Source organism: Cynocephalus volans, chromosome 2, assembly GCF_027409185.1.
Source record: "Cynocephalus volans isolate mCynVol1 chromosome 2, mCynVol1.pri, whole genome shotgun sequence".
Taxonomy (NCBI): domain Eukaryota; kingdom Metazoa; phylum Chordata; class Mammalia; order Dermoptera; family Cynocephalidae; genus Cynocephalus; species Cynocephalus volans.
In genome coordinates, this window is record NC_084461.1 from 225886091 (window position 1) to 225909212 (window position 23122).

At 39.9% G+C, this 23122-nt stretch overlaps 1 protein-coding gene across 5 annotated transcripts in view; it reads right to left on the bottom strand.

Moving 5' to 3' along the window:
* Positions 1 to 19093, bottom strand: part of MAPK8 (mitogen-activated protein kinase 8) — a 107438-nt gene extending 88345 nt beyond the window's left edge. For 2 of the 5 annotated variants that reach the window (XM_063085646.1, XM_063085648.1), the window contains exon 1: positions 18917 to 19091. The gene's annotated coding sequence lies outside the window, so the exon portion shown is untranslated. Of the gene's footprint in view, positions 1 to 17477; positions 17662 to 18916 lie in introns of all 5 variants that reach the window. The other 3 variants (XM_063085649.1, XM_063085647.1, XM_063085650.1) reach the window with 3 other exon arrangements.
* Positions 19094 to 23122: the final 4029 nt, after the last annotated feature.

The window sequence follows — 23122 nt, forward strand, 5'->3', positions numbered from 1 at the left end:
AGACAGGACAACTAAGTGTAATGTGGTATCCTAGATGGGTATCCTTTTCTGTAACAGTGAGAAGTCATAAGGTAAAAACTAAGGGAAACTGAATAAATTATGGACTTTAGTTAATAATAATGTATCAATAATGTACACTAATTGTAATAAATATACCATACTAACAAGACATTAATAATAAGAGAAACTGAGTGTGGAGCATACAGGAACTCTAATGTTCTCAATTTTTCTGTAAATCTAAAACTTCTAAAAATAAAATCTGTTAAAAAAGGGAATAGTAACTGAAATGATTATAAACCATTGGAAAAAAAAAACCAAAAATGTCTGTGATACTAATAGAAAGAGACAAGTTATTTGCTACTATTAGAGATGACTATTAACCAATTTCAGAATAAATAGTTGATATATTAAAGGGAAATAAGCATTTACCTCATCTTGTTAGGAAGAACTGTAGTTCAATCTTATTTGATCAGGGAAAAGTCTTTTTAACAGAGGTTGGCTAACAGATCCAGAAAGATGACAAGGTTAGAAAAAGCACCATTTTGCAAGCCCAAATGAAATAACTAATTCAAACAAAGCTCATCAATAGATGCTAAAAACATCAGGTAAAAAGCTGCTGGGAAACAGGATTTTCACAGGGAACAAAAACATCACCTCACCGATCAACTGCTAATTGCAAAAGGGGTTTAAACTCATCTTTATAATGGACAGATCTGGTGAATACCACCTTAAGGAAATGATAACACATTACAGAGACAACCTGATGCCTTTGGGTTATAAATCAATACAAGGTATACAGGAGCACCTAAGCCAAAAAAACCAAAATACAATCTAGCCTTTAGACTCAACTTTCTGCTTTTAGGAAATGCAGTGGCTAGAGATAGAAGTTAAACACCAAGAAGTAACAATAGGCCAAACCCAAAATGTGAGAACATTCCATAAGACAAGTGGCCTGGTCTCTTCAAGAAGCCAACATCATGGAGGAAAAAAGTAGAGGTGGGAACAATTGTATGTTAAAAGTGACTACAACAACAACAATCAAATGCAATGCATGAACTCTGACTGAATCCTAGTTTGAGAATACCAGTTACAAATTGACCTGTTGGTTGGAGAGGGGGCAGAACAAGACGGTAGAATAGGACTCTCCAGCAACCCTCCCTTTTGCCCCCGACAAACATCAATAAACAACAATCCATACAAGAAAATATCTTCATAAGAGCTAAGAAAACCAGGTGTGAGATCACATTACCTAATTATAGCACAAAGTGACCATTTTAGGGATAATTAAAAAACCTGAACAGAGACTAGACTTTAAGGTTTCTGGTGTTTTTGTTTTTTTTGTAGGAGAATGTGTTTATTTTTGGAGATGCTTGCAAACTACTGCAGCATTTAGGGATCAAGTGCCACAAAAAAACAACAAAAAAAGCGACAAAAAGCTAACAAAGATTGTATTGAAGTGGCAGCATACAGGTGTTTCTGGTAATACTCTTTCAATTTGTCCGTATGTTTGAACATTCTTAATAAATTGGGAACAGTGTGGGAGAATGAAGTCACTTAAAAATAGGGGGATGGAGAGGTGGTCAAAATGATTCATTGAAAAGCACCAGAAAACAGTAATAGCAGATTCTATGGAGAGGTATAACAAATCAGTATGTTTTCATACTGATTCTTAAACTGGCCACCTATGACACATACACTTTGTGAACATTAGATAGATGGGGGCATGAAAAAGAAGGAATCAGTTTAAGACATAATTCCTATCTTCCAAAAGTTTAAAATATCAACCAAAACTCTACTGATAAAACCTCCAGAAACAGAACACCCCCTATATCTCTCATTTTCTCAAGAGAAGAAAGAAGCTACAAAATAGATACCATTTTTTCTCTTCAATTACAATGGCTGAGACTGATGGGAAATCTTGTAATTTTGAAATTTAATAAGTATGGAAATGGGTTGGAGGATCAAGAACATAAACTCATGAAAACCTTAAATTCATTTACATACATATGTAGATAGCACACTACATCAAAATCAGTAACATTTTATATATCTTATATTAATAATGGGTTCTACAGAATTAAATTCCCTGCAATCTTTACTATACTAGAGGTTGTGCTGCAGGTATATACTGCTACAAGACCCAACCATAAGTCTAGGCCCAAAATTAACTCAGAAAGTTATCTTGGGGGTTTCTCTGTGGAACAAATTTTAAAAAGTTACTCAACATAACTAAGTAGATGTCTCTCAATGCTTCCTCCACAAAACGTAAGGCTCTGCAGTCTATGACACTGTCATGACAAAAAATATGTTAGCTCCTTTTATGTGACTGTCCTTTCTCACACCTAATACACAGGAAAATATTAACCTACCTTTATCTCTTACCAAATTTGCAAAAGAATCTAGTTTTCTCTGCCATTTTCCTTCCTTTTTCTATTTCCCCATTTCTAATAATTTCTATAATGTATAGAAACTGATACCCAAAATCTCACCCTGAGAAAAAACTAAAACCAAATATAGTAGAATTTCAAATAGGGAATCTTATGACATAAGCTTTCATCCAAGCTAACAAATTATTTTTCTAACAGAGGTGAACTAGGTATGTAATTCAGACCAACTGAGAGCAACTAGAAAAACTGGACACCCTCTCATTTCACCAAGAAAAAATTAGAAAAAACCAAAAACCCTGTATGAAGGCATCAGTATACTAACAAGGCAGTTAAAAAAGTGTGAAGGCCAAGATCTGGTAGAATAAGGAAATCCTGAAAGGTGAATCTGACATCGAGGGCCATTTCCAAAAAATGACTGAGAAGCTGAGCTTGAACTGTTAACAGATCTACAAGGCTAGGAAGGATTAAATATTGGAGTTAAGAGCACAACAAAGTGTGGGGGTGAATGAAGGGGGGGCTGATAACACCCCTAGCTTTACGTTGGGACCCCAAAGAGTCATATCGTAGGAATAAAGAAAACAGAAAATAGGCTAGCCTTTGCAGACTCTAGAGCCCTGCTTTGAAACATCTTAGTCTCTCGACTTGATTAAGATGATCCAGGATTACTAGTGGCAGAAGCAAACTTCCTGCCAAAAGTAAACAAAAATCCTCTCTTGAAGGAAATAACATCATTCCCAAACCTTAAATTATCTCCCTAATTTCCCATTTATAATGTAGTATAGTCTAGATATGACTGGCCCTCCAAGACCCATATTGAAATTTGATGCCCGGGCCGAGCCTGTGGCGCACTCGGGAGGGTGCGGCGCTGGGAGCGCCACGACGCTCCCAGCGGCCGCGGGTTCGGATCCTATATAGGAATGGCCAGTGCACTCACTGGCTGAGTGCCGGTCACGAAAAAGAAAAAAAAAAAAAAAAAAAAAAGAAATTTGATGCCCAATGTGGCAGTGTTGGGAGGTGTTTGGGTCATGGGAGTGAATCCATCTTAAATAGATAAATGCTTGGGGTGAGTTCTTGCTGTTAGTTTCCGTTAAAGCCGGTTATTAAAAAGAACCTGGCACCTCCCCTCTCTTTTTTGCTTCCTGTCTTGCCATCTGATCAGTGTGCACATGCTGGTTTCCTGATGCCTTCCACCATGAGTAGAAGCAGCCTGAGGCCAGTGCCAGACACAGCTGTCCCAGAATCAGGAGCCAAATGAACCTCTTTTCTTTATAAATTACCCAGTCTCAGGTATTCTGTTATAGCAACACAAAAACAGACTAATGTTGTCTTAACAAAAAATACCCAGGTTACGAGACCAAGGCAACACAAGTGACACAAAAGCCTGCAGAAAAAGACCTACAGAGGATCCAGGTAATGAAGTTATCCAATACAGACATGCTTAATATATTCAAAGAGAGATTTTTTTAAAAAATTGAGAATCATGAAAGACTGGCTCATTTCAAAACCTTGCCAACTTTGAAATTTCAAATCATACTTCATTCCATAATCCTTACAATCATCTCTGACTGATTCTTTAGGAATTCCCACAGCTCTTCTAAAGTTCCCCCTCCCCTCACTACCCTTAAATTCACATGCACCAGAAAAGAACACCTTATCTATTAAAGTGTAAGAAAAATTAATCATCCAATCTAAAAGGAATTCATACAATCACAAATAAGACCATCTAACCTGCCTCATTTTTATGTTCTCTAAGAGGGAGCATTCCCCATTAAGTTGCCACAAGAGAATAAACTGTAACAGGGAGTCACAATACCCCCGATCAGAGGTTTTCAAACATTTCACATCATAACCCATCACATACATCCTCTGTGTGTATCTATACATAAGTACAATCATACATCTAACTAAAACAAAACCTTCCAAAAAACAACCTGAGCTACAGTAATCATGACAGTGTGGCTGGCATACAGATCAATGGAACAGAGTAGAGAGTTCAGGGAAAAAAAAAAAACCCACCTTTTTTTTTTTTTAAACAAGAATGCCAAGACAATTTGTATTAGTCTACTTCTTTTGCTTATAACAAAATACCTGGAACTGGGTAATTTATAAGAAAATGAAATTTACTGCTTACAATTTCTGAGGCTGGGAAGTCCAAAGTCCAGGGAACACAGCTGGTGAAGGTCTTTGTGGTGGCAACAGTGACAGCAGGGTATCACACTGCGAAAATGGTGTAGCAGAGAAACTAACCTCATCATTCACTCTCCTTTTAAAGCCCTCCAAACCATGCCTATGACCACCACTTTTAAACCATTCACTACAGCATGGTCCCACAATCCAATCACTTCTTCAAGGCCCCACCTTTCAACTACCATAATAGGATTTCCCACCCTCTTAACACTGTCACAGTGGGGGTCAAGTTTGGGGACAGACACTCAATCCAAGGCAGAATTTGAGGAGAAAGAACAGTATTTTCACAAATGAAGCTACGACAAGTGCATATCTATATGCAAAACAGGAAGTTGTACCCCTTCCTCAGACCATATACCAAAAAATGAACTCAACCTGGTCACAGACCTATAGGTAAGAGCTTAAACTAGAAAATTCTTAGAAGAAAACATAGGAGTAATCTTCATGACCTTGAGTTAGGCAATGGTTTCACAGATAAAATACCAAAAGTACAATCAACAAAGAAAAAATAGATAAACTGGATTTCATTAAAATTAAAACCTTATGTGCAAATGATGCCATCAAGAAAGCAAAATGACAACCCCCAAAATAGAAAATATACATTTGATAAGGGACTTGTATTTACAATACATAGAGAACTCTTACAACTTAGTAATAAAAAAATAAATGACCCACTTTTTAAAATAAGCAAAGGATGTGAGTAATTATTTCTCTCAAGAAGACACACAAATGGCCAAAGAGCACATGAAAAGATATCAACCTCATTAGCGATCAGGGAAATGCAAATCGAATCAATTAGATACCACTGCATACTCCTTAGGATAGCTATTATTGAGACAGACAATAACAAGCTTGAGTAGGATGTGGAGAAACTGGAAACTTCGCACCTTACAGGTGGAAATGTAAAATGGTGCAGCAGCTACTTTGAAAAACAGTTTGATAGTTCCTCAAAATGTTAAACATGGAGTTATCTGTATGACCCAGCAATTCCACCCCTGGGTATATACCCAAGAGAAATAAAAAAGTATACAAACAAGAACTTGTGCATGAAAGTTCGTGACAGCATTACTTATTATAGCCCCCAAATGGAAACAATCCAAATGCCCATTACCTGAAAAGTGGATAAATAAAACGTGGTATATCTGTATAATGGATATCACTAGACCATAAAAGGGAATGAAGTAATGATACATGCCACACCATGAATAAACCTGGAATATATTATGCTAAGTGAAATAAGCCAGTCACAAAAGACTATATAGTGTATGATTCCACTTGAAATATCCACAATAGGCAAATCTATAGAGAAGAAAGTAGGTGTAGATAAGTGGTTGCTCGGGAATTTGGGGGGGGGGGGCATGTGGAGGAATGGGGTATGACTGCTAATGAGTATGGGGTTTCTTTCTGGAGTGACAAACATGTCCTAAAGTTAGGTTGTGGTGATAGCTGCATTAATCCATGAATATACTAAAAGGCCTGTGAATTGTATACTTCAAATGACTGAATTGCAATGGTATGTGAATTATATCTCAATAAAGCTGTTAAAAAATTTTTAGCCCCCTAATATTACTCGTAACACATTCTGATATTTTTAATTTCATGCCATTTAAAAATATAGCACAAGTTGTGATCTCCTAAATTCATTCTACAATCCACTAATGGGCGATGACTGACAATCTGAAAAACCGTAGAGTCATATAACACATATGACACCCACCATCTCCTACTATCAGGATTAATCCCCACCACACCTCACATCCCTGCTTACTTCAGTTACCAGAAAAGGCCCAACTCTCCCTGGCCATCTATTACTCCCTGAATTCTCACTGCTATACTGCTGTGTACATTCTGCATTTTACCCAATTCCTCAACTCTCCGAGTTCCTTTAGCTGGCCTTCTTAAATTCCTAATCTGTGATAAGCAAATTTAGCCAATTATACCTTTAACATTTTTTATTGTTACCTTTTCCCCTCCAATTCTCCTTCATTCATTGAGGACATCAGCAACTGGCTCACAGTTATGTATCCTTACTAATCTTACCATTTGCTGACTTCACCATTCTTAACAGACTGACCCTTTTAATACTTCAGCCTCTTCAATTCATTGGGCTCTTCATGTCAACCGGCTTGTCTCTCAATTCCACCTCAGCAGCTGGACGTCATCCTGGGCATTATCAATGCTAGTAACTTATTCCTGTGAAATCTCTTTCAGGCATCCCACTCTGACCATGGCATTCAATCCTTCAAGTTCACTTACTCAACCTCCCTGAAATAATTCTGACTGAAATGTCCACCACATTGATGCTACCACTTCCTTGCTATCCATCTTGACTTCATCTCCTTTCCTGTCCATGTTAGAGTTCATGATTCATCATCACTCCTCTAAGCACTCGTGTATTAGACCGTTTTGTGTTGCTGTAACAGAATATCTGAAACTGGGTAATTCATAAAGAAAAGAGGTTTATTTGTTTGCAATTTTGGGACACCTGCATTTGGTGCAGGCCTCAGGCTGCTTCTACTCACGTGGAAAGCGGCAGGGCAGGCAGCCAGCAGGTACAAGCAGATCACATGATGATCAGAGGCAAGAGAAAGAGAGGGGAGGTGCCAGGGTCTTTTTAAACAAACAGCTCTCCTGGGAACTAATAAAGCAAGAACTCGCTCACTACCCCCCACACCCCCAGGGAGAGCATTAATCTATTCAGGAGGGATCCACCCCCATGACTCAAACAGCTTCCAACACTGCCACATTAGGGATCAGATTTCCTCATGTTTTGGGGGGACAACACATCCAAACTCAATCAACTTCCCTTTTTTTTAAAAAAGCCCTCATTTCCCTTGTCCTCTTTTCCTTCTTTTGTACTGACTTAGTGTGATGGTCAGTTTTATGTGTCAACTTGGCAAGGCTGTGGTACCCAATTTTCAATCACACATTAACGACATATTATTGTGAAGGTCCAAGTATTTAGTAGATGTGGTTAATATCTACAGCCAGTTGACTTTAAGTACAGAAGATTATCCTTGACAATGTAGGTTGGCCTCATCCAGTTAGCTGAAAGACTATAAGAGCAAAACCAGCTTTCCCTGAGGAAGATGAAATTCTGCCTCAAGACTGCAGCATTAGCTCTTGCCCAAGAGTTTCCTGCCTGCCTGTCCTACAGATTTCAGACTTGCCAGCGCTGACAAAAAGCAAATTCCTTGAAATCTCAGTCTATCAGTCAATCAGTTTATCTCTCTCTCTCCTACTGCTTCTGTTTCTCTTGAGGACTCTGATACACCTGGCAAAATCTCACACTGGATAAATCCAACAATCTGCCTTGTCTGTGTTTATATCTAATCAGTTAATTAATGCTGAGGGCGGGGATGAAACTGCAAAACCAGACTGACTGATATCACTTTAAATCCAAGGTTTCAGACCTCAAATGAACAATCAATACTTCCTGGAAAACTGATTTAAACTCCCCATACTCCATCCCCCTCTGCCAATATGAACCTCATACTTCATTGAGAACACAGAAACCACAAGAGAAGATGAAAGCTAGGAGGATAAGCTTTCATCTTCCAACCACTAAACTTCCTTGCAAGGGCTCACAACTTTTCTGCATCCCCTCCTGTTTCATGGAAAGTACCTCTCTTCTAAACAACAGCCAATCTCTACTTGTGCTCTGCATCCTCTTTCCTGCATATTCTCATTTTCACTCTCATTTTCTGGACCCTACATTTTCCTTTATCTACCAACCCATTTCTTTGTTCCACTTCAGAGCTAATCTTGAAAAACTTGTCTATACCCACTGGGTCTGCACTTGTTCTATACCCACTGTGTCTTCACTTGTTCATTCTCAATCCTTTAAAAAATTTTTCATTCATTTTAACCAACTTCAATTTGGTTTCTTTCTCCCCACTTTAATAAAACTGCTCATAAGATCACCAACAACTTCCCACATTATCTCTCTGTGCCTGTTTTCCTCACCTATAAAATGAGAATAACAGTGTCTAACTTGTAGGATTGTTGTGTGATGTTCACATGCCTATCTTAGTTTGTTTTGTGTCACTATAACAGTGTCGAATACCCGAGGCTGGGTAATTAATAGTGAAAAGGTTTATCTGGCTTACGATTCTGGTGGCTGGAAAGTCCAAGATTGGGCAGCTGCATCTACAGAAGGCTTCATGCAGCTTCTACTCATGGTGGGAAGTGGAATGGGAGCGGGCATATATGCAAAGAGATCACATGGCAAGAGAAGAAGAAAGAGAACCCAAGGAAGGCAGACTCCTCTTGGGAACTAATCCATGAACTAAACATCTCCCACTAGGCCCTACCTCCTAAAACTGCCACACTGGGAATCAAATTTCAACATGAGTTTTGGCAGAAGCAAACCACATCCAAACACTAGCAATGACTTAACATATGTAAAGCACTAAAACAGTACTCGGTACATAATAAGCAATGAATAAGTACTAGCTATTATATCAGGATATTTTGAATTCTTATTTTTCCTGTGTTCTGATTTTTTGTTTCTAGCTTAAACAACAAGTGTGAATCCTTGAGTAGCAAACTGCCTCAGCATTTTTAGGGGGAAGGGAGGTGGGAAGAGACAGAAAATAAACCATGTAATCACCACTAAGCAATGAGATTGCTACTGAATTTCATACAAGTATCTTCAATCAACTATCATGTCATAAGGATAAGCTACTGCAAACCCAACAGCTAAATCAAACTCACACCCCTCCACCCCTTCACCTACCCCCACGCTTTCTTGACTTGATTTTTGCCAATATCATTTTTCCAAGCATAACACCTTCTTATCTGCATTCGTTCACTTCTCACTTCTATATATCTTGACCTCTACCTTGACTGCATGCTCTCTGACAGCAGACTGTTATATTTCTGGGAATTGCCTCTGGGTGCTATGTACCTAGAAAGCAGTCTTTATTTACTATGAAATAAAAGACAAGGAAGTTAATTACTAATCCTGCACTCACCATCTAATGATCACCAACTTGTCCATTTAACATTTTGGAAACTACAATTCATTTCAAATTTAGTTACATTAACTTTAGAGAGAAAACTTCACACTACTCTACTTAATCCCATAATTTCTCCCCAATTTCACTATTATTTATGTCTTTTTTTTTTTTTTAAGGTGAATGTAAGGGGATCTTAACCCTTGACTTAACCACTCTCCCAAGTGAGCCACGGGCTGGCCTGTTATTTATGTCCTTTAAACACTCAGCAGATATACAGATACTTCGGTTCTTGTTTTACATATTATTGAGGAAAACTATAATCTTTTAAAATCACTGATACCCATGCAAAAGAAACAAAAAAAAGGCTGGCATAATTTATAACTGAAAAATAAAAAATTCAACTACAGGGCTGGCCTGTGGCTCACTTGGGAGAGTGTGGTGCTGATAACACCAAGGGCAAGGGTTCGGATCCCTATATAGGGATGGCCAGTTAGCTCACTTGGACAGCGTGCTGCTGACAACACCAAGTCAAGGGTTAAGATCCCCTTAACGGTCATCTTAAAAAAAAAAAAAAAAAAAAAAAAAAAAAAAAAAAAATCGACTACAAAACTACTAGAAACAATAAGAATTCAAAAGGGCTTATTATTTAATATACAAAATATTAACTAATACTCAAAACACAGCTTTCTTATATATAACCAAATTGAGGATAAAATGGAAGAAAAGATGCCATTTCCAACAGAGAAAAAAAAAAAAAAAAAAAAACAGAAAAAAATATATAAATAGCAAAAAAACTCTAAAATGCTATTCGAAACCCCAAAAGAGACTGGAACAAATGAAAAGGTTAAGTTTTCCATATTCTTGAATAGAAGGACCCAATATCACACAGCTGACAATTTTCCTATAAATACAAAGAAATCTTAATGGTAAATTGAATCTATGTAACAGAAATCAATCACAGTGGCGGTAGGGGAGAAAATCAACTTGTAAAGGCTATGAGAAAACTTTCTGGGTGATTTTAATGTTCTATATCTTGATCTGGGGGTTACACAAGTATATACATAGGAAAACTTTTACTGGGCTGTACATGCAATGTGTATGCATCTTATGGTATGTAAGTTTTACCCCAATAAAACAAAAAAATGAAGTGATCCCAACAGAAATGACAAAAGGATTGGCAGAAGAGGGATAGGGTCTAGACTAGATAGGTTGATTCTAGAAGTTCATATAAAATAAACAAGGTGGAATCCAGAAAAAAATTCTGAAAAAGAGAAGAAATGAAAGGGAATTACGCCTAACAGAAAACACAGTATAAATATAAACTACAATAATTAAAAGAGGATGGCCTGGTTCCACAATGGGCAGATGGGCCAATGGAACAGAAATGGTCCCAAATACACATGGAAATTCAGTAAATGATGAATCAGTAAAACAATGATGGATTATTTAACAAATGATATTGGAATAACTAGATGGTTACTGTGTGAAAAAAATAAGGTTGAATACATAAATAATATTTTACCCCTACCAAGGCAAACAGCAAATTGAGAAAAAAAATTTCCAAAAAATAGCATGAAGTTAATTTCCCTAATGTAAAATACATCCTACATATCTAAGAAAATGAGCAACAAAGCAATAGAAAAATAGGAAAAGGAGAGTTCACAAGAAAGAAAATATTAACTACCCTTATAAGATGAAAGATGTTTAATCTCCACTCATAAGGATGACAAGGAAAGAAGCAGGCATCCTTACACAGTGTTGGTGGAACAGAAGCTGAACAATCTCTACAGGCTGCATTTGGGCAATATACATCAAAATTACAAAGGCACAACACTCTGACCTAGCAATTCCACCTCTGGAAATTTGTTCCATACATTTCTATACAATATGAAATGATATATGCACTATGTAATCCACCACATGGCCTCTGATAGCAAAACACTGAAAACAACCTAAACGTACATCAAAAGGAGCTTGTTAAATAAATGGTACACCTGTACAATGAAGTTATAAACTGAATGTTTATGTCCACCAAATTCATATGTTGAAGCCCTAACCTCCAACGTGATGGTATGGAAAGTGAGGCCTTTGGGAGGTAATTAAGTTTAGATGAGGTCATGAGGATGGGGTCTCCGTCATGGGATTAGTGTCCTTATAAGAAGAGAAAGAAACCAGAGCTCTCTTGTGCCATGTTAGGACACAAAAAGAAGGCAGCCTTCTGCAAATCAGGAAGAGGGCCCTCACTAGGGAATCAAATTGGTCAGTTCTTTGATCTTGAACTTCCCAGCCTCTAGAGCTGTGAGAAATAAACGTCCATTGTTTAAGCCATTCAATGTATTTTGGTTATAGAAGCCCAAAAGGATTAAGACAAATGGAATACCACGAAGCTGTTAAAAGAAAAAAAAGCATACTATTTATATAGTAATATGACATGAAATAATCCCTGAGCTATATTGTTAAAATTTTAGAAAGGCAAAGGGCAGTGTATATGGTATGCAACAACTTAGATTTAAAAGAGGTGGGGTGGCATGGGCAGAGAAGATACATTACATATGTAAGACACACAATTCCTCACTGGCAAGGCCAAAATCCATAAAGCTGTGAAATAATAAGTTTAAAAATAAGTTTAGTATAAACCTACTTGGTGGCAAAACCTGAGAAAATCTGGCATAAAACTTTATAATCTTTATTCATCCCACTAATGTGTCCGATTATGGGATGCTACCATCTCCTACCAGGGATTTTGGATAATATGGTAGATGAACTATACTATCTTTCTACAATTCCAAAACAAAACACAAAAAAACCCTTAATTGTGAAAAATATCTGGACCAAAGGTTTTGGACAAGGGATTATACATCTGTATTTACCTGTGCATACATACACTATCTTTGGAATGAGTCACAGGAAACTTATCACTCATTCCAAGTAGAGGAACTTTGTGTCTGCGGAGTGGAAAAGAGACTATGTGTATCTTTTTAAATCTTTGAAATTTTTAATCAAAGTGAATGCACTACTACTTAGTCAAAATATAAATTAAATGTAAATAAAATAAAATTAAAACTTTTAAATCTCAATAGTAATAGATGAAGCCATATGCTTTGTTTTGTTTGTTCTGACTGAAAAGTGACTCCTTCTCAAGTCACAGGGAAATCTATACAGAGGTAGCTTTCTTTTATCTCACCTTTGGTTGACCCAAATGGCATCTGAGAGTCAGAGAGCCACCCTCCCTGGAGTAAGTCAGGAAATGGTGAGTTTCTACCCCACTAACAACTTTTAAGAAATAACAACTTCCCAATGTTTTTGATGCCTCCTGCCAAGCAAAGCAGGTGTGTGTGGCTGTTTTTCTTTTCTACTATCCCCAGAAATATGGTGAGTGACAGGTTTGAGCCTCTCAGCACCAGGAAGGAGAGAAGCCCATATTTACCGATATTGGAGAAAGACTGAAGAAAGTTCTCCTAGCATAGATCTAGCCTTAAGTCTTCAGAGCTTCAATATAAAAGAGTTTGAGGACTGCAGTTAGTATATGAGTAGCATCTTTTCTACTATCTGCTTTTCAAGCTTTTCATACACTTATTTTCATATCCCGTTGTATTCTAAAAATGAATTTGAGATGACTATAAGATTTGCTTTTTCTTATGATTTGGATTTTGACTAATCTGTACCACACTCTCAACTTTAACCTGAAATTGGAAAAGCAGACATCTTGCTTTCCGCAGTTTATCAAGTGAGTATATTTTAAAAGAGAGGGCAAAGATGTAAGGTTTGGAAGTCCCCAAATGCTCCAACGGCAAAAGAAACTTCCAATGAAATATTTGTTTCCTCGTGTTGGGACATGAATGCACTTATGATGTTTGTCCTTATCTCCTATCAAGTTATACTCAGATCACTTAAGGGACAGAATGACTTCTACTTCCTCTGGCTCCCACATCACTTAGTACCTGGATTGGTATAGAGTGGCTTCTCAATAAATACTGTCTGTATAAAACCAGTGTCTGTCCTCCCAGTGACTGTCCTCAAGAAGAAACAAGAAACTTAATGTACCATCATAACCACAGAAACATTAAACTTAAAAAACTTAGAAAAACATAGAAAAGATAATATTTTTAGGTCTATTAATAAATAATCTTCCTTATTTTTCTAGAGGCCTTTAGAAAATGCTTAAGGAATTGTTGTGGTTACCAGGTCTCTGACAAATGTGCAATCTTTGGAGTCAAAGATTCCATTAAGATTAAATTTAAAAGATGTGACAGCATTCCCTTTTCTTCAAGTGTGTTACATGATAAAGCTATTCCCAGCTCCCAGATTCCCACTCGTTTAGATATGGGTCAAAATAAAACTAGGGGGCCAGCCCATGGCTCCCTTGGAAGAGCGTGGTGCTGACAACACCAAGTCAAGGGTTAGGATCCCCTCACCGGTCATCGTTTTAAAAATAAATAAATAAAAATAAAACTAGAAAAGCTTAGGCAATTCTCTGCTGTGGGAAACGGTAAGAAATGATGAAAACAACTCTGTATCAGAGAATGTGGCAAATACTTTCCCTTCAATATTTGCTTTTGGAACACTTCCAAATTTTAAACCAAAGAGGATTACTGGTCCAAATGTTAAAATAAATCATCCCAGTCAATTCAGATTAGATGAGATGATCAAATTTTAAATAAACTGCTCAGAGATGCAGAGGAAAACAACTAGTATATCACGGAGAATTAGAATGTATGGAGTACATCAAATTGCTTTTAAATTTACGTGGCATTTTGCATTTGTTCAAAGTTAAAAATAAGTGATAACAATAGCTAAACTTTCCTGAATACTTATATCTACAATTCCAGGCACAGTACCAGTGCCAAGCACTTTACATACAGTACCTGATTAAAACCTCACAGCCCTATGAGGTTATGAGCTAATATTATTTTCATCTGACAGATAATAAAACAGGCCCAAATATGTTATATAACACTAACTAGCCTTCACAACATAGTTAGTTAGATTTGCATCATGGATTGGAACTCAGGGCTGACCCTAAAGCTCAGGCTAGCCGTCACTATGAGGTTTGTGTTCCTTAACTTTCCTAAGAATTAGCAGATTTTAACCAAATCTAATATACTACTAAAGGGTAACAGAAGACACAGACATCTACTATATTTGTGATATAACCCACCACCTTAATTAAAAGAATGGCAGCTAGTAAGTTTTCCAAAAGGCCTTGTGTACACACACGCACATACACACACAGTTTTAAAAACTGGATTTCAATGAAATTTGGCCTGTCCAAAGATATGCAGTGAGCTTTTGTTTGTTTGGGGGAAGACCTCTCACACCCCTTTTAAAAGAGCATAAATTCACTGTTTAGATATGCCTTAAGTCCCATCCTTGATCAAAAGCTTCTTAGAAGCTAATCAATTCCCCATTTTCACATATTCCACAAAGTCTCTGAGAGCACTGAATCTCGTTAGAAGGCATGGTGCTGTGGAATGAATAAAGTCTACCATTCAAAGAATCTCTAGCTTACAGTGAAGCTTTTTACTTGTTTTGTAAATCTGGGGATTAGAGACAAAAATTAATTCTTAACAATTTTCTCTGCTTCCCAAAATCATAAAAGTCTAACTTTGATTGCTGTTTTTGATCCAGGCTTCTGATTGCCACCCCAAAAAGGACTCTTTTTTTCCCAGTATGTTTTCTGAAGAACCACCTATCTGGGAAACAACCCTTCTATTTAAAAAAAAAAAAGAAAAGAAAAGAAAAAAAAAAAGAGTTCTGACAGCCTCTCTTTACAAGTCTAAAGCCAAAACGGTTAAGCAACTTGCCTAAGGTTCCAGAGCTTGTTCATGACAACATCCAGATGACAGAACTGAGAAGAGAACCTAGGTTTAATTCCTGGACAGTTCTAGTTCCATCTACTGCCCTGAATGATAGGACAACGCTTATTTCAATACTCTTGTCACCCTTTAAGTAGTAAATTCTGTTGAATCAGAACTCATTTCTGAAATAAAAGTTCAAGTTAACTTGCATTAGAGTAAGAATGTAAAGCTTCTAAATTTTCAGGTAAAGAGCTCATGACTAAGACAATAAGCATCACAGCTCACTGAAATAGGCAAATGGTTCATCTCTAAAGCTATGTGGTTCTAATGACTTCCTTGCACTCCATGAATCAGAAAGGCTACTACCCATACCATTGACTTGACCAGAAACCTCTAGAGAGCTGGCATCTTAAGGTCACACATTGTTTTACACTTCTATACATGCAACAAAGCATCTCAACCATCTATATGACTCAAATATGTCCAAAACTCAACCCACTGGCAAAAGAGACCAACAAGAAGCAGACTCATGTTCAACAACCTCTTAATTACCACTAGGATAGTTTATGACTAGTCATTTAACAACAAATTACTTCAAGTTGTTTCACTGAGGATCTAGCATCCTCATTAGGTCATTTCCATAATATTAGGCATGGAGCAAATAGCTAAGATTCTAACCACATTAATTTTGGTACAATTTATTCTGACACTACTTCCTTTCCAAGTTGCATTCCCCCAAGGATCTAAAGGAGTATGATGGATATAGTTTCCTATTCTGCCAGGACACTTAAACATAGCCCTTTTCAAACTCATTGAAGGAATATATTTACTAACAGAATCAGTGCTATCTCTTCCTTTAAAACATAATTTAGAGTGGAATTCGGAGTGACTGCTAATGGGTATGGGGTTCCTTCTAGGGGTGATGACAATGTTCTGGAATTAGACAGCAGTAATTGATGCACAACTTTGTGAATATACTAAAAACCACTGAAATGTACACTCTAAAAGTGTGAATTTTAAGGTATGTGAATTAAATCTCAATAAAGCCGTTTTTTTTAAAAAAAAAAAACAAAACAAAACAGAATTTAGAAAACAACACAACTCTCATTCTGCATATAGCCTGCCTGTGAGCTATTGCCAAAGGATTTTTATCAGTAACCCTTACTGGAATCTGACATACCTTAACTAGGTAAAGCAATAAAAGTTTGACATCTCACGATTTTCATCCCTTATCTTAATAAAGTTTCATTTTCTTATTTCTTCATTTCTACTTTACATCAAATAATAATAAGCTCACCTCCAATTCTTTCATATCCAAAAGAAATGCTAAAATGTATTAAGTAGTGAATGGAAAAGAGCTGTAACTTGGATAGATCAATATTATTTTGAGTTTTTGGCCATATTTAGGCAAATAGTGTTAGTACAAATTAGCACTTAATATTAAACATTTCTGAAATGAAATATTTCTTTCTTTCTTTTTTTTTTTTTTTCTTTTTCGTGACCGGTAAGGGGATCGCAACCCTTGGCTTGGTGTCGTCCGCACTGTGCTCAGCCAGTGAGCCCACCGGCCATCCCTATATAGGATCCGAACCCTCGGCAGGAGCGCCACTGCACTCCCAGCGCCGCACTCTCCCGAGTGAGCCACGGGGTTGGACCTGAAATGAAATATTTCTAGTAAAACATTTATGCAGTTTGTTTTCCTTTGTCCTAGATTTCCTACTTAAAGGAGTCACCAAAAGCCTTTCAAATATTCACAAAAAGATAAATGTAATCATTTTACACCCCTACTAAAATACCACTATACATGTGTCTGTATGCATGTATGTACATATATGTATACACACACACACCCCACAATCTACCTTACTTTATTAATCACATTAATAAATATTTAGATAAGGTATTATTTTAGGATACTGAGTGGGCTAGAAGTGATTGAAAAAAGATTGATAATGAAGTGATCCAAAAGTCCCTGTCATCATAAAAGATAATGTACATGAACTGATTATTTAGCCATCTGGAAATGACAGTTTGCATGAAAGTTCATGGAGAACATCAAAAGTTGTCTTTTTTTAAACGCTTGATTTTAAATATTACCAATTATTAAGAGATTTTCATCAATCCAACTTTTATTGAACACTTACTATATTCCAGGCTAGGTGGTGGAGAAACAGATGCAACACAGGCCTGCCCTCAAGGAAGTCCCATTTTGATTGCTTGCTTTTGTCAGGCACAGCACTAAACATGTTCACTTACAGCATCTGACCTCCTAGGTTTAATGTTAATCACAGCTGGGGAATCTGAGGTAACCATTATAAATGACTGAGGCTGTAAGACCGGAAAAAATAAAATTTAGAAATAAATAAAAGCTGTTGCATGTTAGGACTAAATTTAACTCTACTTCGTAATATAACATTACACTTGAACTTCTAGATTTACTGCTAAAGAACAGTAAAATGACCCAAAGAATAACCACACCTTCCTTAACACACATCACTTACATAATAGTCTCATTTAAAGACACATCCATTAAATTTCAGTCAAATCATCTTCTTCTATTAAAGAATATTTCTCTTTACCTTCAAACCTGTCCATTTGAGTACAGTACTGAATAGTTGCTGAATGAATGAATGAAATAAACAGATGTTCTAATCGCCAAGGAGGTACTTGCTGGATGCTTATCTCAAAACACAATGGACAGACCAGAATTCTACTGGAAAGACAATTTCAGAAGTAAAAATAGCCACTGAACATTGTCTGATACCATGTAGTCAACATCTTATTAAATTCACAATAAAAAAGATAGGAATTTTCAGAAATGAAAATGTGAAGTGTTCATCACAGAACTTTAAAATGGACTTGGTTCTACCATCTCTGGATCGGGAACACAAGTGCATGACCAAGAGTTGGGAGAGTGGGGTGAAAAGTCAAAAGGTCACCACCGAGTGACCCTCAAGAGAAATGAGTGCTGACCACTTAAGATCTGGCCGAGCTTGATGGACACCTCCCGCCCAAGCCAGGGGCCTGGGCTCTCCTTCGCAGCCCAGAGCTAGAAGCCACCTCAGCCTTTTTCGGCGCTGCTGCCTGCGTTCTCCCTGAACGTTAGCACAAAGAAACCATCGAGAAACAGAAGCCGGTCCCCGTGGGCGCCGGGAGGGCGAGGGGACCTGCCAACCGGCGCGCCCTCCCCGGCTCCCCGCCGCCCGGGGAAGCAGCCAGGGCGCGGCGGGCCGCGGAGGCGCCTCCGTCCCGACCTTCGCCGAAGTATTTTAGAACTTGCCTCCCGCCCCCCGCTCTATTTTCTCCTCTCGACGTGGGAGCAGGACCGCACGAGGAGGGCGCGAAAGGACCGGAGGGCGGATCTCGGGGCGGCGGGCGGGCGGCCGGGGTCCCACAGCCCCACGCCCCCTCGGCCGGTCCCCGCCTCCAGGGCCGCTATTGTTCCCGTGCTGCCCCCGCCCGCCGCGCGCTCCCGCCCCCACTCCCGGGAGGGGGTCACGGCTGAGGAGAAGACGGAGGCACAATAACATAAACACGGCGGGGCCGCCGGCCGCTCCGGCCCTGCGGCACCCGCCGCACTCACCCGGCAGCTCAGCGAACGGCGACAGGGAAGCCCGCGGGGTGGACGGGCGCCGTCCGGACGGTCGCTGCGGCCGTTACCCAGCGCTGCTGGCGGCTCCGCACTCCGGGCCGCGTCGTCCGGCCTCGGCCGCTCCGCTGAGTAACAGGGACGCGGGCCGTCACCGCGCACGGCCGCTCACGTCATCGCGCAGGGCCCCGCCCCCGCACCTCCCTAGTCGCCCGCGGGGCGGGGCAGCCCCGGGGCCCGGATTGCGAGGGCGGGGCTACTCTAGGGGGGCCGGGAGGACTTACAGAGGTCGCCTGGAGGCGGAGCCGCGGGGAGAGCCTGAGAGAACAGAGCGCGAGGGGCGGGGCCGGGAGTGGGAGGGGCGAGGCCGTGCGCAGGCACGTGGCGGTCCGTGGCCCCAGCGGCCGGCATCTGGCGGGCTGCGGTCCGCTAGTAGGAGCCTAACCCTCCCGGCCTTCTCGCCCCAGGGTTTGAAGGTCAGGTGCGCTTAGGCCAAACCCTCCCGGCCAGCAGGCACCATCTCCCGGCACACACCTGAGAGAAGCATACCTTCCATTGACCAACAAAACCTTCCATTCTGAGGACATATGTTGGGGGAGGTTGGGGGCAGCAGCCCGGGCAAGTAAGGGTTCTCTTCAGCTGCCTGGAAAAAGCTGCCTCTTGTTTTTCCAAAATCCACTTCCCTGCATTACCTGATTTACTTCTGAAGCCCGGCAAAGCGTGTAAATGTCAGTTATAGAAGTGATAAATTGACAAACCCTTAAATATCCAACAATGGGTGGAATGGCATTTAAATTGCATACATCATCCAATAGAATACCTTTTAGCAATTTAAACTCCATGTGTTCAAGGAACTCAACAACACAGGAAAATGTTCACAATATATCATTAAGAGAAAGAAGCAAGAAACAAGTCCATATGTATAGAACAATCCCACTTACGTAACATATACATATACATATACACACATATATATTCCTAGAAAGAACTATGAAAAATTATTTTAACAGTGGTTCATCGTTGGACCGTTGGATGAAGGGTGATTTGATTCTCTTTTAAACTTTAATTATCTTCCCATGGTTTCCAAAAGGAACAGTTATGTTCACAGTCAGAAATAAGTTACTTTAGGGCCGACCCCGTGGCGTACTCGGGAGAGTGCGGCGCTGGGAGCGCCGCGGGTTCTGATCCTATATAGGAATGGCCGGTGCACTCACTGGCTGAGTACCGGTCACGAAAAATACACACACACACAAAAAAAAAGAAATAAAAGAAATAAGTTACTTTAATGATGAATACATAAATATTTGCTGCATAAATGGACGAATTCAAGTAGACTATTTTCCAATTACATGTTGGGCTGGCATGTTTCTAGTGATTCTGAAATGGAACATAGGTGTGAACACTGACTTATTCATTCATTCTATCCCCATTTTGTTCCTTTCTTTATTTCTCTAATAAATGCTTATCACATGCCTGTTCTCTGCCCGGCAATGTGCTAGCACTAGCAATACAATGGAGCTTACAGACTTAATCACTGTAATGTGAAAATAACAGTAAAGAAATGCAAAATCATCACTATTATAATGCAAATTGATAAGGATATATAGTATTATGAAACCAATTGATATAATTAATCAGACCAGGAAAGTTTTCCCTGAGGAACTGCCACTTGAGCTGAGAACAGGTTTGGCTAGGCAGAGAATATTTCAGACAGAGCTAACTTGGTATGCAAAGGTCTTGTGACAAGAAGGAGCAGGATAAGTTGAAGAAATTGAGGAAAGTCCTGCTCTGCTAGAAGAACGAAGAAGAAGCTATGAGATGAAGTGGGAAGACTGGTAGAGGGAGCTAACAGTATAGCTGTCTGGCCATGTGGAAAATCTTTTTATCCTACGTGCAATGGGAGCCCCTGAAATGTTCAGCAAAGAGGGTGGCATGGTCAGAATGGCATCTTGAAAAGATTCTTTATTGGAAGGAAGCTGGGTGAATGTAGGAGTAGTCGAGATGGCAGGAGGCGGTGGCTTGGTCTAGGGTGATGGTCATGGAAATAGAAAGCGGAAGGATATGAGAATTATTTAAAAGATCCAGTGTGTAGAACTTGCACATTCTGCAAGTGATGAGGTAGGTGGGGCAGTGGAGTCATTAAGGAAAACTCACAGGTCCCAGGCTTGTGGCCAAGGATGGATGTTGGTGCTGGTTCACTAAGACGGAAATCTTGGAAGAAGACCAGGCTCGGGAGGAAAAATCAGGAAAGCATGTTGTTTGGTTGAAGGCTTTTGAGATGCCCCAAAGAGAAGTCAAGTTGGTGGTTGGGTATACAGAGCTGGAGCTCAGCTAGATGAAAGATGAATCATCAGCAGAGACTGATAACTTGAAGTGTTGGCTGTGGGTGAGTTAGCGTAGGCCTGAGGGAGAGAGGGCAGTGAGCGAGAAGAGAAGAGGACCTGGAGATGAGCCTGTGATGGAGCTGCCAGGGAGGCACAAGGAAACCCAGGAGAGAGAGATTCAGGAAGAAGGGAGTGATCTATAAAATCAAACATAAGAGGAGGCTTGAAGTCCTGGAGTAGTAGAGCCAGAAGTGGATTAGAGTGGGCCAAGGGACAAGTGGGAGGTGAGAAAATAGAGAGGGTGAACACGGACAGAAGCATATTATTCAGGCAGTGAATAAAGACACGTGCATATTTTACATTTGATGGAAAACGCTGCTGTCAGGGAGTGGTTGAATAAACATGGAAAGGAAGGAATAAACATGAGCATGTTTCCTGGGAGAGCAGGGAGTGTGACTGGGCACACAGGTAGAGGTATTGGCAGGTACCTCCTACTCCCCACCAGACAATTTAAAGACCTGGAGGTAACAAAAGATCCTATGACTCTCAGAGCAGTCGTGAAGTGAATGGAGTTGCCAGGAACAGAGCTCCAGAGTTTCTGTGCCCTGTTATGTAATGCTATTAACAGCTTCTGTTTCATTTAACAGGGAGAGCTGCTAGTTTAGTATCAGCCTACCACTGTCACCTTCTGGTTATCTCCTAGAAAGAACATCCCACATTTTTATATGTGTGCCTGTAAGTGATTTCAGAAAGCATTTCTCTAGTTCTGATAGAATATAATCACCTCTGATATTCTGAAAATTCAAAAAGCTTTTTGTAACTCAGATATGGTGCTGGGCCTCCTTCTTTCTCATAGAATTCTTCCTTCTCAACCTATTGGGGTTCCTTATTAACCTACTGGGGGCTGACCCAGAAAAGGAGGACGATCTAGGGAGTTCAGGGTTTTTGCCTTTTGTTTCAGGGGAGCTGTCTTGGGAATGGCTGGCTGGCCCTTGGGTCTCTGTGAGGCTGGATGGGGAAAGAAGAGAAGGGGTGGTGAAGGCCCTCAAACTCAGTCTGTGCTAGAGCCCTGAGGAATGTTCAGGAAGAGGTTTCACTCTGTCCAAAGTGCCTCTTCCCTTGTCATTGTCCCCACCACACACACACTGGATTGCGCTGGAGATGGTCCTTGGCTAAAGTGTCAGGTGAATCTCACCAAGCTGTTCAGGGTGCAGAAATCAAAAGCTGAGATTTTATCTCACTTCCTAGTTCCCTTACCTCACTCCAGGGGTGGGAAGTAGGCTGGGGGCATGCTTACTGACTAAGGCCTGCAGAAGGGCATCTCCAAGGATGCCCCCTCTCTCCTGTTCCTACCTCCACCACTGTCCTTCTCCCTTAGTCTTGCTTTCGAAATTCCTAGTCTGGTTTTCCATCCCTCTCCTAGTCAGGTCTACTTCTCCCTCTGCAGGAGGAAGAGTTTCAGCACGTCTGTCAGTCACCCCTGACTCCAGGGTGCCCATTGAGGCTCTTTCAAGGTAGATCCTGCTTGCTCCCCAGGGGGCAGGATAGGCCCCGGTTGTATGAGCAGTGCTTAAATTGCAAGTTAATCTTTCCAACTGCAAGTACTAGGGCCTATTTCCTCAGGGGTAGGACAGGGCCAAAAATGACCAGATCTCCTCAGTCACAACTTGAACAAGACCACATGGAGACAGAAGTGGGTGGTACTCCAATTTGAAGTTACAAGTGGTACTCCATCTGCTTCCAGGAACACTCAAGACAGAAACAACTAAGGTAGTTGAGCCTATAGATTGAGTACGCATGCACATTCTCATGAAATAAATCATCAGCATTTATTTCTCCGAGATGGTGGATTTCAAATTGTGGCTCCCCAGACCAG